The sequence below is a fragment of the Poromitra crassiceps genome, assembly GCF_964638095.1.
Source record: "Poromitra crassiceps genome assembly, chromosome: 18".
In the NCBI taxonomy this organism is placed as follows: Eukaryota; Metazoa; Chordata; class Actinopteri; order Beryciformes; family Melamphaidae; genus Poromitra; species Poromitra crassiceps.
In genome coordinates this window covers 15663811-15678035 of record NC_139636.1, presented here as the reverse complement: position 1 = coordinate 15678035, position 14225 = coordinate 15663811, and positions in this window count along the sequence as shown.

Below are 14225 nucleotides of genomic sequence, written 5' to 3'. Positions count from 1 at the left end.
TTGGCCTCCTGCACGCGAATATGGGCGGATACCGGGGCGCACTTTACCCAGAAAGCATAGCTGGGGATTTCAACCGGTTTTGGGCATATCGCTTGCTTTATGTCGCAATGTGAGGGGTAACAGTAACATGCTTTATTTTGTCCATATAACATCTACCATTCTGTTGTGTTTGACAGGTTGTGATTCTATCACAATCTGAGCTCTGGAGTCTGGTTGCCTCATTTTGCCGTAATGTAGCCAACAGGTTAATGCGTTTTGTTGTTTGTTTTTTTCAATTAAATCGCATGTAAAACCAGTTAAAAGTGATTCATACATTGACCAAATGTTCATGAACGATATTGTAACTATGTAGGTCACATGGTGTCAGTTTCAGGACATCTCCTTTCAATGCGATGATCCCTCTGCTGCCTGCTGCTGCAGAGTCAACACAGCCTAGGGGGCGACTCCACTATATATAGGCTCTAAATATAACTGGAATGTGCTGGAGAGACGTCATTCCCAGGCAAGGAAATGATTTGGCAATCCCCTGTCAGTTTTCCTGGGCGTTCACGAGTATCCCTTCTGCGCATTTTTTGTGCATATAGCATATATATTTAGGCAATGTTACTAGCACATAAACACATTAATTCAGTCTGGAAAGACAACAAGCACAGCAGATATTCAATCCACAAATTACACCCATTGTAAATTAATTTTTTTTAGGGACTATCGTTCGATAAATAAATAAATAAATAAATAACGTTAAATAAATAAATAAATAAATAAATAAATAAATACATTTTTGAAGATATTACGAGTCCATGTATGGACAATATAGGAATAAAACAGTGAACCAAAGATAGCTAAACACAATTTTATAATTTTACTACTGAGTACCGACACATTACTCAACTCTGGAAACCACAGCTCTGTCTGTGTTGTCTCTAAACAAGTAAAAACTGTGAACTGTTTGAAACTATATGTTTTAGTGTTTAGATTAAATATATTCCATTATTAGGCAATAGGCCCAATCTTTTGTGATGACAACAAAAAGTAAAATGGTAGATTCTGATATTTATTATGATTTATGATTTAAACACTGCGGTCATATAGCCTACTGTACACATTATGCCAAATCATTTTATATCTTGCTGTCTGAATGGAGACAGTGGTACTACTTTCATTTTATATCTTGCTGTCTGAATGGAGACAGTGGTACTACTTTCCATCCCTCACTCACTCACTCACTCACTCACTCACTCACTCACTCACTCACTCTCTCTCTCTCTCTCTCTCTCTCTCTCTCTCTCTCTCTCTCTCTCTCTCTCTCTCTCGCTCCCTCTCTCTCTCGCTCCCTCTCTCTCTCTCACTCACTCCCACACACACACACACACACACACACACACACACACACACACACACACACACACACACACACACACACACACACACACACACACACACACACACACACACACACACACACACACACGATTAGAATATGACTATATGACTAGGGATTAATGTTATTTATAAATAGTAAATTATATGTTACTTTAGAGGTGCCATGGCATCATATCAATAAACATGGCATTTAAAATAATTCATAAATAAGTGTTTATTTGTGTACACAAATATTAATGATGAATTTCAATGTTCTGTTTTTAACATTATACCCCATAAACATACAGCAGAGTTTGTAAGACATATTCTAACATGATGGCATACAGATTAGTATTGTAAACTTTACCTGTATCTGGTGGCTAATAGCGCAGTATACTTTCCCATAATGTAATCCATCGCAAATAAACAAAACTTGTATAGTGCCACCATGGAGATAAGAACTATTGAGGGCAAACCATGGGGCAAACTAAACAACAATCACTTTATTGACAGCCACAATGTCATTATAGGCCCAGTTCATATTGTCTCACTGTGGATATACCTAAATATCACAAATAGGCATAGAATAGATCTCTACTCTCAAACTATAATTGCAGGTGTGAATTGAATGAAAATGTTACTTGGGAGTTTACCTTTTCCCCCTAATGATGTTGCAAAGTGTACTGTCTATCTACAAAGCATCACAACTTCATTGCAAAATATAACCATATTCCCTAGCCTGGTGGGCTGTTCCCATGATGCCACATTAATACCAACACACAGTGGTTCTCAAACTTTTCCTCATCAAGGACCCCTAAACTGACACAAATTAGACAATGGGAGATAAGATTTTCTCCCAGGGTCCCTCATCTGATAAGATTTTAGGGAGAGAGACTGAATGTTCTAAAGGTCTTCTTAAGCCCAATCAGTGCACCGGGCCCAGGTGCACCCAATCAGCCTAAAGACCCCAACACCAAGCTCCTACAAGACAGGCCCAAGTGTATGAAACCCACGACCAAAATAGTCATACATTCTAGTGAAAATTATTAGCCTAGCCTTTTTTGCTGGGAACTCCCTAGAACCCCCCCAAGGACCCCACTTTGAGAACCATTGCTTTACCATACAGCTTGTGGGATATGCTGTCATTTGTTTATAATCGTCTGTTAATTTGTTACAATCACCAGTTATGTTCCTACCAAGACAGGTGGTGATGTAACAGGATTTTATAGGATTTGTCTAAAATTACCCTACTGGGAACTTCACAATTTAAACTAATCAAATCAAATCAATTAAATTTCCATACGAAAGGGTTTGCATGTAAATATGTAAATAATGTAAGTAAGGCAATGGCATACTGAGAATGAAGTGCAAGGGATTTGAAAAGTGACTGAGAAAGTAACTGTTTTCAGACAATAACTGACACATTAATTGAGGAGCAAGTTGTCCAAGAGCACATTCCTATTAACTTCCAGATTACACAAGCCTAAAACCCAGGAACATGAATACCTCAGTGCACCCCCCCCCCCCCCCCCCACACACACACACACTTGATCACTAGAAAAAACAATCTGACATCCCTGTTATGGCCAAAAACTCTCATCCACATGAAGGGCTCAGTTTTCCTCCCTGCACCAATCATATTTTACGTCACAAGGGGGCAGTAAGTATCCATTTATATTGCCAGGGCCTACTTTACTTTATTTCACTTTACTTTATTTCATTTGTCAGACGCCTTTCTCCAAAGCGAGGTACAGAGGGATAAAAAACAAGCATAGATCATGTAACATACATAGTGGAAAGCAGTGATAATGAAAAAGGTAAATAAGATAAAGAAACAAAAAACAATTGACAGTTTGCGTTAAAAACAAGTCCGTGAGCAGCATATAAGGGAGATGAAGAAGAGATGAAGAAAAGAGATGAGTTTTTAGCCGATTGCGGAAGATGGGGAGAGATTCTGATGTCCTGACCATGGGGGGGAGCTCGTTCCACCATTTGGGGGCGAGACAGGAAAAAAGGCGAGCTTGAGAGCGGCCCTTGAGCCCGCGAAGCAAGGGGGGGGCGAGCCTACTCAGCTGTTCTATCTCCATGCTGGAGAATGTCTTGTGTATACATCAACACCATTTACATAACTTGTGTGTCAGTTCTTATTGGAAAGTGCAAATACAAGTCATTGTACAATCATCTGTATTAGCCTCCCCCCAAATGTCAGCCTAGAGGCCCTGGTTTGTTTCATGGACAGTTTTGAAGGTGTGGTGTGGTGAGGAAGTAGATCATCAATCATTTTAGATTTCACTAACAAAAAAGAACAAACACTGCAATATTTCTATAGGGAATTGGAGTGTGGCTGTGGCAATCAATCGTGGGCTAGAGTCCAAGTCTCAAGTCTTTGAGCTAGAGTCCAAGTCAAGTCTCAAGTCTTTGGTCACAAGTCCACCATCCAAAGTCTCAAGCCTCTGGATGAGCATTCTATCATCTGTTGCATGTCGTCCGGTCTGCTTAGAACACTTCAGCTAAAACTAAGCAATCCAAAGCATGTACTAGTATTATCCTCAGTCTATCTATTATCATACAGTATCGGCATTGATTAGATGACATTAGTAGACATTTCCTTAAGGTTAATGCACCCCCAAAAAATAACAAAATAAATAAAGATTGTTCACAAGTCCCAAACCTCAAGTCCAAGTCAAGTCTCAAGTCTTTGAGGACGAGTCTCAAGTACAAGTCACAAGTCCCCATCTCTACTGCATGATATTTAGGCCTAAATGTTTTACTGCAAAATGTGTTATATCCTAAAATGTAATTTATGTTAGTAGCCTGTAGCTTTTTTCTTTTCTTTGTTAAGAGGTTTAGAGACTGTAGGCCTATTTTGCAAGATTACGTGCTTCAATAATGCCATAAAAGCAGCTAGTATGATGCAACTTTGTCTACAGAATAAGCAAAACATTATAATTAAATAGGCCTAATGCTGTGATGTAGCCTACAATGAATTTTAAGGAAATGTCAGCAGAGAGGGGGTCTATCCAGAGAAATGCAATGCTCTCCTTTCATGGCAGTTTGTCCCCGTGGTTCACCATCACTGTGGTCACACAATAAACCAAAGTTGTTTGCTGGTGAAAGTAAGTAGTACTGCATTTCACGTCACATCACTGCATTTCACGTCACACCACTGCATTTCACGTCACATCACTGCATTTCACACCACTGCATTTCACGTCACACCACTGCATTTCACGTCAGATCACTGCATTTCACGTCAGATCACTGCATTTCATGTCAGATCACTGCATTTCCTGTCACACCACTGCATTTCACGTCACATCACTGCATTTCACGTCACACCACTTTATTTCACGTCAGATCACTGCATTTCCTGTCACACCACTGCATTTCACGTCACATCACTGCATTTCACGTCACACCACTTTATTTCACGTCAGATCACTGCATTTCACGTCACACCACTGCATTTCATGTCACACCACTGCATTTCAGGTCACATCACTGCATTTCACATCACTGCATTTCACATCACATCACATCACTGCATTTCACATCACACTCTAGGTCACTCTAGGTCAGTGTGATGCCCTAAGATGGGTCAAAGGCCACCAGGTTCTCAGCAAACTGAAAAATAGTTATTAAAAAGACCCCCTCTGACTCCAAATGTTTTTTCTTCTTGTTCCTTCAGCTGAATGGTTGAAGTTGACTGGTGTATGTGTGCAGGTTGACACTAGAAGTCTGTATCCACAAATCATCTGCTGAAAGTGGAAAGTTTCTCTGTGCTCATTGATTTCCTACAAGCATGATTTGTGACATATTTGGAGTCAATACCTGTCCAACATTCAGCAGTTAAAGGAGGAGGGGATGTCATTTTAAGGGTTTTAACAAGATAATTGTGTTTGTGTGAAAAACCATATCAGACACAAATATTATTTAGGGGGGTCTATAAATCTGACTATAATTTCACTTTGTAGACATTCCCACAAAAAAGAGAGAATAAGGATGATGACTGATTACAATGATCCACTCTCCCCCTCCTCACCCAGTGTAAAAGTCTTTGCTGCTGATGGACTTCCTTGGTAACCTACCTGACGCTGCCAGATGGATGGTTTTGTTTTCACAAAATGATCTCACGCTAATCCAGCTGCCTTGAAAGGAGCAAAATTGGTGCAAAACCTGATCGAAAGTCTTCTCTGTTTAGTTGTCCCTTTGAGAAAGTTTTGGAGTCCCTGCTCTAACCTGCACTGTACATCCTACCCCCCTCTCTAAAGTGCATTGCAGCTTTAAACAGTCCACAATGCCTTGCGGTGTCCCAGTTCCGATGCCGATGTATTTAGCAGCAGACTAATGAAACAGGGAGAGTAGAGGGGCATTTTCCGCAGCTTATTGGCTAGACCGCAAAAGACTAGCGCACAGCTGAGAGGGCAGCCACAAACTTTCGGACAGCAGTGGACCAAAACGGTCATCATCTTCTCTTTTTGTTGGGATGTTCAACGTCTCTTATCCTCTTTTTGTGCCCGCGGCAGCCAAACGTTACTTTGTCGCAATTCGTTGGAAGTGATTTACTGGGCAACGGTGAAGAAGGACACTTTTTTTGTCTTGCGGAATCCACGTCTTTACCTGCATTTTCTCTCTCCCTAAACTTCACTTCAGACAGGGAGCAGTGAGTTGAATCCTTTTTGCTAACATAAAGGTAAGACCGTTGTGTATATATACCGTTAGCAGAATGTACCGCAGCCAAGCCCATTGTAGTTATGAGACTGAGATAACGGAACATTAGTAGAATAGTTAGGCAAGCTCTGTCTGAAGCCACCAGAACCCATTATTATTATCGCCATTTCTCCAGCCGTGTCCACTCGCCACACAAACAATAAAAGGTAACGTTAGACTGCATTTTAATAGCACTCATATCCTTTGTCTTTCAGGCTGTTCAGAGTAGCAAACATCAGGCCAATGTGGCTTTTTATACCAAATCACGCCTTTATGTACCAGTTTGTGAAAATTAGACCAATTGTGTAAACATTGTTTGAGGTGTTCTCAGCTAATTGCCTTTTCGGGCAGGCCTGCATATTTGGAAAAGCATCAGTATCACGTTAGTATCTGCATCATCTGTAACTATCAGAGACTCGTCGTTAACGAGAAAATCTTTAACACCAAACGTCAGTATCACTATAGAATGCACGAAGTTATCAGTTGAGCTAAAGTTGAGTTTATTCAAGGTCCAGTAGTCTGCTCTCCAGCTACGTGTAGCAGAGAGTCAACCTGTAGCTGTTAGGACTCAGTCGTTGGAAACAGCTGAGGTTTTGTTTCTCATAATCAGTCATCTCACTGCAAGGGGACTGCTTTAAGCTTGGACATTGGATTATGTAGCCTAATTAAGTGGCCTTTGGTGCATTTAATGGACTCACCTGGCAATCAGAAAACTAGCACAATGAATCGTAGGCTACAAACCACTAGAAGAGACTAGAAACACAGACACTGCAACAGAAACGCATTAGGAAACAAATTGGGTTATATATCATTGGCACATTTTCTTTCGTGGATGACTGTAACTGCTGCTGTAAAACACATGTTCATTTATTCTATCTCTCGAATGCAGCAGAGTGTGTGTGTGCGCCAGCCAAGTGATGCTTAACAAACTGCTGTCCCATCTAAACCCCTCTTGTGTAGCTGCTGCTGTGCAGAGAGCCCCGCTGCAGGAGCCTGCTGCCTGCCTGCCCCGCTGCCTCTTCAAAGCTGGCTTGTGAGCAGTGAATATGGCGAGGGAACAAAGGCGGCATTATTGCTGGCTAAACATGCCGTCCAGATGTTGGAGACCCTGCCAGCGCTGACCTCCCGATTGGGGGGGAGGCTGCTGCAGAGTCTAGTAGTTTAACATCAGCCAGAGAGAGAGAGAGAGAGAGAGATTTGCTCCAGGGTCTTCTGGAGAGCTTACAGGAGCTGAGGGTGCTGCCTGTAGCGTGACTGGACATAGGGTTAAATCCCATACGCACACATCTTCAGATTGGAGTGGTATGGTAAATTCGGCTGCCTCTGGGCCATGCTTCACTCTGCTTGTGTTTTGGAGAGGGGGGGGGGGGGTCCTAGGTGTTTCAGGTGTTTCAGTTAAAGAGGGCTAATGGCACGCTTTTATTTTCAAAAGCTTTGTGTGTTTGAGAAATCTGTGGCAAAGGTTCCCTTCCGTTGCAGAGCTTTGCAGTGAATTCTTGACATTTTGGGAAATGAATCGGTCCCTTTGTAATAGCGTGTAACGCTCGCTGATGTAACGGATATTACGTTTGGGAAGCGCCTCGTATTTTGCTCCCCGATAACATCCCAGGATCTCATTCAACTGCTCACTGAACACAAGCGGAACTCACAAGCTGGTAGTTGTAGAATGGCAACTTGAATTTGTCATTCATGACCAATTATCTCTATTGGAGGCAGTAGGTCTTGTCATTGTGTGGAGAGACTAATGCAATTGAGGCACTGATTACCTGAGAGGATGCTGGCATTGTGGACGCCGGCAGAGGCTTTTACAGATTACAGGAAAGAACAGAAAGCCATTGGTTACTTGGCTTCTTCAGCCTTTTGTCTGTTTTTTGTTTCGTTATTGGGGCTTTGGGAAACGCAAGTTTGCTGATTTTTGTCATTTGATTCTCCAGTTTAAGCACACCTTTTACAGGGTGCAGTCTACTGACTTGTCATTGAGCTCTTGTGGAGTAGTAGTCCTTCTAATAGCGACAGTTGATGGTGTATATAATATGTTGAGAAGATCACAGGGTGGAGGGACTTGGCTTCCTTATCTCCAAGACATGGCCCATTGCATTCTGGGTGGCCAAGAATGCATACCCTGCATCTTATCAGTTTCCACACTGCAGGATCAAGGCCTGTTTGTCTCAGCAGGCTTTGTCCATGCTCTGTAGCTCACACACTTGACAGGGGGGATTGTGTACAGACCAGGCTGGCATACTGAGGGGGGGGGGGGGGGGGGGGGGGGGGTTGGGGGGCATCATTATCTGGTTCCCACTGCAATTCCCTCCTTCCCTAACCACAGGGGTCCCGGTGTTGTGCCGAATTCTGCATCCCCGCCAGGAATTGCATCCCCACCATATATTTTTCAGCTGTTTTAACTTAAAAACAGGGATGCAAATCTCACCAGGCACAAACCTTTGAGATTTGCACCCCCCTCCATAAGCCAGGAGAGACCCCAGGCCTCAAGGTCACCTGTACCCGGATTTTAAAGACCCCCTAAAGTCATGTCATAATAATTTGTGTCTGATGCCCCCCCCCCCCCCACAAAAAAGGTTGAATTATTTTGTTAAAATCCTAAAAATTAGCTCCCGTCCTCCTGCATCATTAAAATTCACAAAGCAACCAATCAGGGTTATCTATTCTAGAACATAACTAGCCAAGCACAGCATATACAAACAAGGCTTTAACTGCTGAATACTGGACAGGGATTGGCTCCAGTATCTGTGATGTCACGATTCATGCTCGTTGAAAACCACCTTTTTCAGTGAGCTCAGAGAAACTTTCCACTTTCGGCAGACGATTGTGGAAACAGCCTTCTAGTGTCAAACTCTGCACAGACATCATTCTGCACAGAGAAGCTCAAACATCCAACTGAAGGAACAAGAAGAACAACTGATGTTTGACTTTAGGGGGGTCTTTAAGCACCAAAGTCAGTCTCCATGAGACAGAGAGATCCCCAGGCCTGGAGGTCACCTCGAGAGATCCCCAGGCCTGGAGGTCACCTCGACTTGGATTTTAAGCATCAAAGTCAGCCTTCATGAGCCAGGACAGACCCCCCTGGCCTGGAGGTCATCTCTACTCCAGACGATTATATCATTTTTCAACGGTTACGTTGCTGTATAAATCATTGCAATGTGTTCCCGCGAGGTGGGGATGCAATTCCTGGCGGGGATGCAAAATTCGGCATAACACTGGTCCTGCATATACTAATCAGCCAGTCTATGGTGTACTGCTGCCACCCTAAGGTGACTGAGGTCCGGAGATTACTCTGCGTTGTTGTCTGAGGGCAGCACTTCATGGCAATCAAGACGGAGATTGAAAAGAGGAAAACATATTTTTAGTTCCTTCCAAGAGTCACCACCAGCGCCACCACAATAAACCAGCATCTGTCTCTGGCTGTGCACTGAGATCTATTTCACAAGAGATCTGCTACCAATTACAGCAGAGTATAAATTGCTAGTAATTACATGTTGCTCGCTCGACAGGAAGTGCAATTTGAATTAAAGTTGGGTTAGAAATGGACAAGGACCCCTATCATTCTGCAGTCTGTAAACAAGTACCCCATTTTCTTCAATTGAGAGCAGCATGGGATAGTTGTGCTTGTCAGAAACTTGAATCTAATTAGCTCTCTAATTGTTTTAATGAGCTACGTGTGGTGTTGTTTTGTTGTTGGCTTCAGCTGCTGCGTGGGCGTCAGGACTTTCAGTGTCCAAGAGTTCCATCCTTCATGCATGAAACGGCGGTATTGTTTGCCACCTTGGCGAACAATGGAGAGGAACCAACGTGTTAAGTTAGCGTCTATTCATGGACGTAGCATGTAGAACATTAGTGTTTTCCTATGAGGTCATTTTTCGCTGCTCAGTTGGGTTGCTCCCCTCGTGGGGGTTTCTCCTGAGTCGTAGTTGGGTTGCACCCCACGGGGGTTTCTCCTGAGTCGTAGTTGGGTCGCTCCCCGCACGGGGGTTTCTCCTGAGTCGTAGTTGGGTTGCTCCCCGCGGGGGTTTCTCCTGAGTCGTAGTTGGGTCGCTCCCCGCGCGGGGGTTTCTCCTGAGTCGTAGTTAGGTTTCTCCCCCGCGGGGGTTTCTCCTAAGTCGTAGCTGGGTTGCTCCCCCGCGGGGCATTTCTCCTGAGTCGTAGTTGGGTTGCTCCCCACGGGGGTTTCTCCTGAGTCGTAGTTGGGTTGCCCCCCTGCGGGGGTTTCTCCTGAGTCGTAGTTAGGTTGCTCCCCCGCGGGGGTTTCTCCTGAGTCGTAGTTGGGTCGCTCCCCGCGCGGGGGTTTCTCCTGAGTCGTAGTTGGGTTGCCCCCCCGCGGGAGTTTCTCCTGAGTCGTAGTTAGGTTGCTGCCCCGCGGGGGTTTCTCCTGAGTCGTAGTTGGGTTGCTCCCCGCGCGGGGGGTTTCTCCTGAGTCATAGTTGGGTCGCTCCCCGTGTGGGGGGTTTCTCCTGAGTCATAGTTGGGTCGCTCCCCGCACGGGGGGTTTCTCCTGAGCAGTCGTGCTCTCTCTTGGTTTTGTTTGAATCTAATGAATGGCCGTTTTGTTCCTCCTCAAAAACACGCGCTTGTTCAGCGAAACGACACGGTGCTCAGTGCAGCTCGTCGTCGTGATCTAGAAATGCTTCATGAGCACCGAGTGATTATTTTCGTATTGGTAGGCACTAGGCAGTGAATGGAGCCAACAAGCAGTGCCATGCAGTATTTGGCACAACATCCCACACACACAGTTCCACATGGGTAGAGGTGTGTATGTGTGCAGGGGTGTGTTGACTGTTGACTGTATAGGAGCACCCAGAGGAGCATATGGTAGGTTGTTTACACCAGAGGCCAGTCAAAGCCTTTCCCCTGCCAACTCGCTGAGCTCCTGTAGGCACGCTGCCTTGGCCCAGGAAACTGGAGCTCTGTGTGTGTGTGTGTGTGTGTGTGTGTGTGTGTGTGTGTGGGAGGGGTCATCTGGCAGGCTGCTCAGCCCTGCTCACACACCTCGCTGCTCGGAGAGGAACGTATCACAGGACAGGGAGCAGTAAACCAATGCCACATAGAAACAAATAAATCATCTCAAGTTTGAGGTTTTTACGACATTTGACCGTCTCTCAAGTCTCAGCTGAGCTCAAATAGAACGCGGAGGAATTTAAGCCCGTCCCCATCTCACGAAATGCTTTCCTGGCACAAGATGAGCTGCACAGGATCAGGGAGTGGGCATCTCCTCAGGCTGGCACTGGTTCAGGGAGTGGGCATCTCCCCAGGCTGGCACTCGCAGGGCAAAGGGACGGAGCCCGCGGAGCTCGAGATGGCACTCTGCCCCGTATCATCACACTCTGCCCCGTATCATCACACTCTGCCCCCGCGACACTGTGTCTGTATCATGGCTTTTGCATCAAAATTTTGTTACAACCTGATGCGGGATTTGAACCTGGGGCCCGTGGGTTGAAAGCCGCCTGTCGTAACCACTCGGCTATCGGTTTGTTGCCGTCCCTGCATCTAACCATAACCTAACCTGTAACCTAAACCTAACCCTAAAAGTTGCTTTTTTGGAATAAAAGTCGCTTTTTCAACTTGCTTTTTGGCGGAAGTCACGTAGTACTTTTTTCCACAGACCTTGTAATGAGCAGTTTCATGGAGGAACTATTTTCTTTTGACCGAACTACACCTGCTAGCTGCTAGCTAGTTCCTACATGAGACTGCAAAAGAAAATAGTTCCTACATGAAACTGCTCACAACAAAATCTGTGCATTATCTTGAGTAACCAGGTCATGATTTCTGGAAAGAGACAATGCTGTTGAGTTTTTCAAATGTATTTTTTGGTGCTTTGAGCACTACAAGCCGAGTGCCATCCAGTTCCATTGTATTCAAGAGAAGGCAGACATCTCTCCTGCCGATATCTCCAAAACTCATAGCCTGCCTGGGTAAACCCATCCCCCACGTGACCTGCTCTCAGATCTGCTCTGTCACTAGTCACTGTAGTGACTGAGAGCAGGTCTGAGAGCAGGTCACGTGGAGGCTGGGTTTACCCAGGCTACAAAACTCAGGCAACTATCCCAAAACGATATAGATGGATAAATAGCACTACAGGCGAGAGGAAAAATATGTATTTTGGATTTTAGGGTGAGCTGTCCCTTTACTTGCCAGACCTAAAGTGGTGTTATGGGTAGTAAACTTGTAAGCTCATTCGTCTTCACCCCAGAGTGGATCCCAGCCTTCCCCCTTGCTTATCTACGGTGCCTGCATTGCATCAAGACCAATTCAGTCCCTACTTTTCTCCTCACAACTCTGGTGACAGTGTTTCAGCTAAACGGTGACAGTGTTTCAGTGTTTCGAGTCATTGCAGAAAAACCTGGCAGAGTCTTGCTTTGTGACTCGTCACCGGTTCACTTCCCTCCCTCAGCCCTCACGGCCCTCACTGCCATTTAAGGGCAATCCAATGGAGGACAAAAGCACTTTCTCAGCTGTAAAGACGCCAAGAATAGAGAGAACAGCCAGGCCAGAGACAAAGGTGACACTCACTCGTGTACGTGCGCACACACACACAGACACACACACAATCGGCACTTGGGCACACAAAGTTAGACACGCATATAGTAATGCAAATAACACGCACGACACACACTCGAGTCCCTAAATGTCTGAAAAATTTGTTTTTCTTATCCTTACCTAGGGTTTTATTTTAGTGCAATAAATTATACCGGCTTGCACTGCTCTTGCTTAATAGTTAATCTACAAAGCATTGGATGGAGGGCAAGAAGACAGTGTGGTGGATGACATTGAGAAAGCACAGGGAATTCTAAGGGGTGCAGCGGAGGGAGGTGTAGCGGGTGGGTGGGTGTGTGGGGGACTGGTTATCAGATAAAGACCTCTTGCCTCAGCAGCATGGGTGCAGTGAAGGTTAGATCCTAGCGGGTGTTTGCCGATCTGGACTGATGCCATTCATACCCAATAGACTGTCCTTGATGAAGACCGTGATGAGGGAGGCTTTAGAGGTCTGTCTAATGGCCATATCTGTGGTATCAATATTTAACACACCCAGGACATGGTATGCCCTGCAAAATTGGATAATAATGTGAAATAACACATCTGTGTCTGAATCTATCAATAGCAAATAATATTGAGAATTGTTTTGCCAGTTGAAACCTAGATCATGAATTTCTCTATCTGCAGCTGGTGGATATTTTAATAGAGAGGCAAAGTGACCGCCTACTTCCTGCTTCAGCACTGTACCAGAGATTTTCATACGCCGCATTTATTTTCCCATAGACATTTCATAAAATGCTTATAAAAATAGTTTTACTTGTTCAAACCAAACGGTTCAGATACATTTAGAAACGGGAGAGACCACATAACATGTAACTCGGACCAAAACGTAAAAAAATTGCGGATTTAAAGAAAATATTTTCTCGATGTTGTTTTTTTAAGTTTTAGTCCGAGTGAAATGTTCTATGGTCTCTCCCGATTCTAAATATAGCTGAACCGTTTGCTTGAAGAAGTAAAGCACAAGCATTTTACGAAATGTCTATGGGAAAATAAATGGCGGATAAAAATCTCTGGTACAGTGCTGAAGCAGGAAGTAGGCGGTCACTCTATATTCTTAATTGTATTGTATTGTGGAGAGTTGGGAATAATGCATTCTTCATGTGCACATTCATTGCAGCCATAAAAATGTGAAATCTGCCACAGAGCGAGGGGAGATAATAACTGACATGTAAAGCAAGGCCCAGTTAACCCCTCTTTGTTATGATCTCTCACTCCTTTTCTAGTTTACTGACTTTTCCTGACTTCTCTGTTTCACTCACTGTTCCTGTCCTCTTCTTCTGTTTCACTTACTCCATCTTCCTGCTCCCTCTTCACTGTGGCCATGTGATTCTCTGTACAATAGCAGGAACTGGGCTTGGGACGGGAATGTCTGTTGGCAGAGTCTTCCGGCCAACAGAGAAGGACAGAAAAACAGCATTATGGCCAGCTGGTCCTGGCATGCCTTGGTGGACCAGTCCATTCCCGACTGAGCCTTTTTCCTCAAACAGCTGCTAAAAATAGCATGGCCATACCTGATGAAGAACCAACTTGTTTCTAGTTTCTAGTAGGCGATATCTGTCTGCACCTTTGTAATGTTCCTTCTTGCAGGCGACCCAAAACATTCTAGC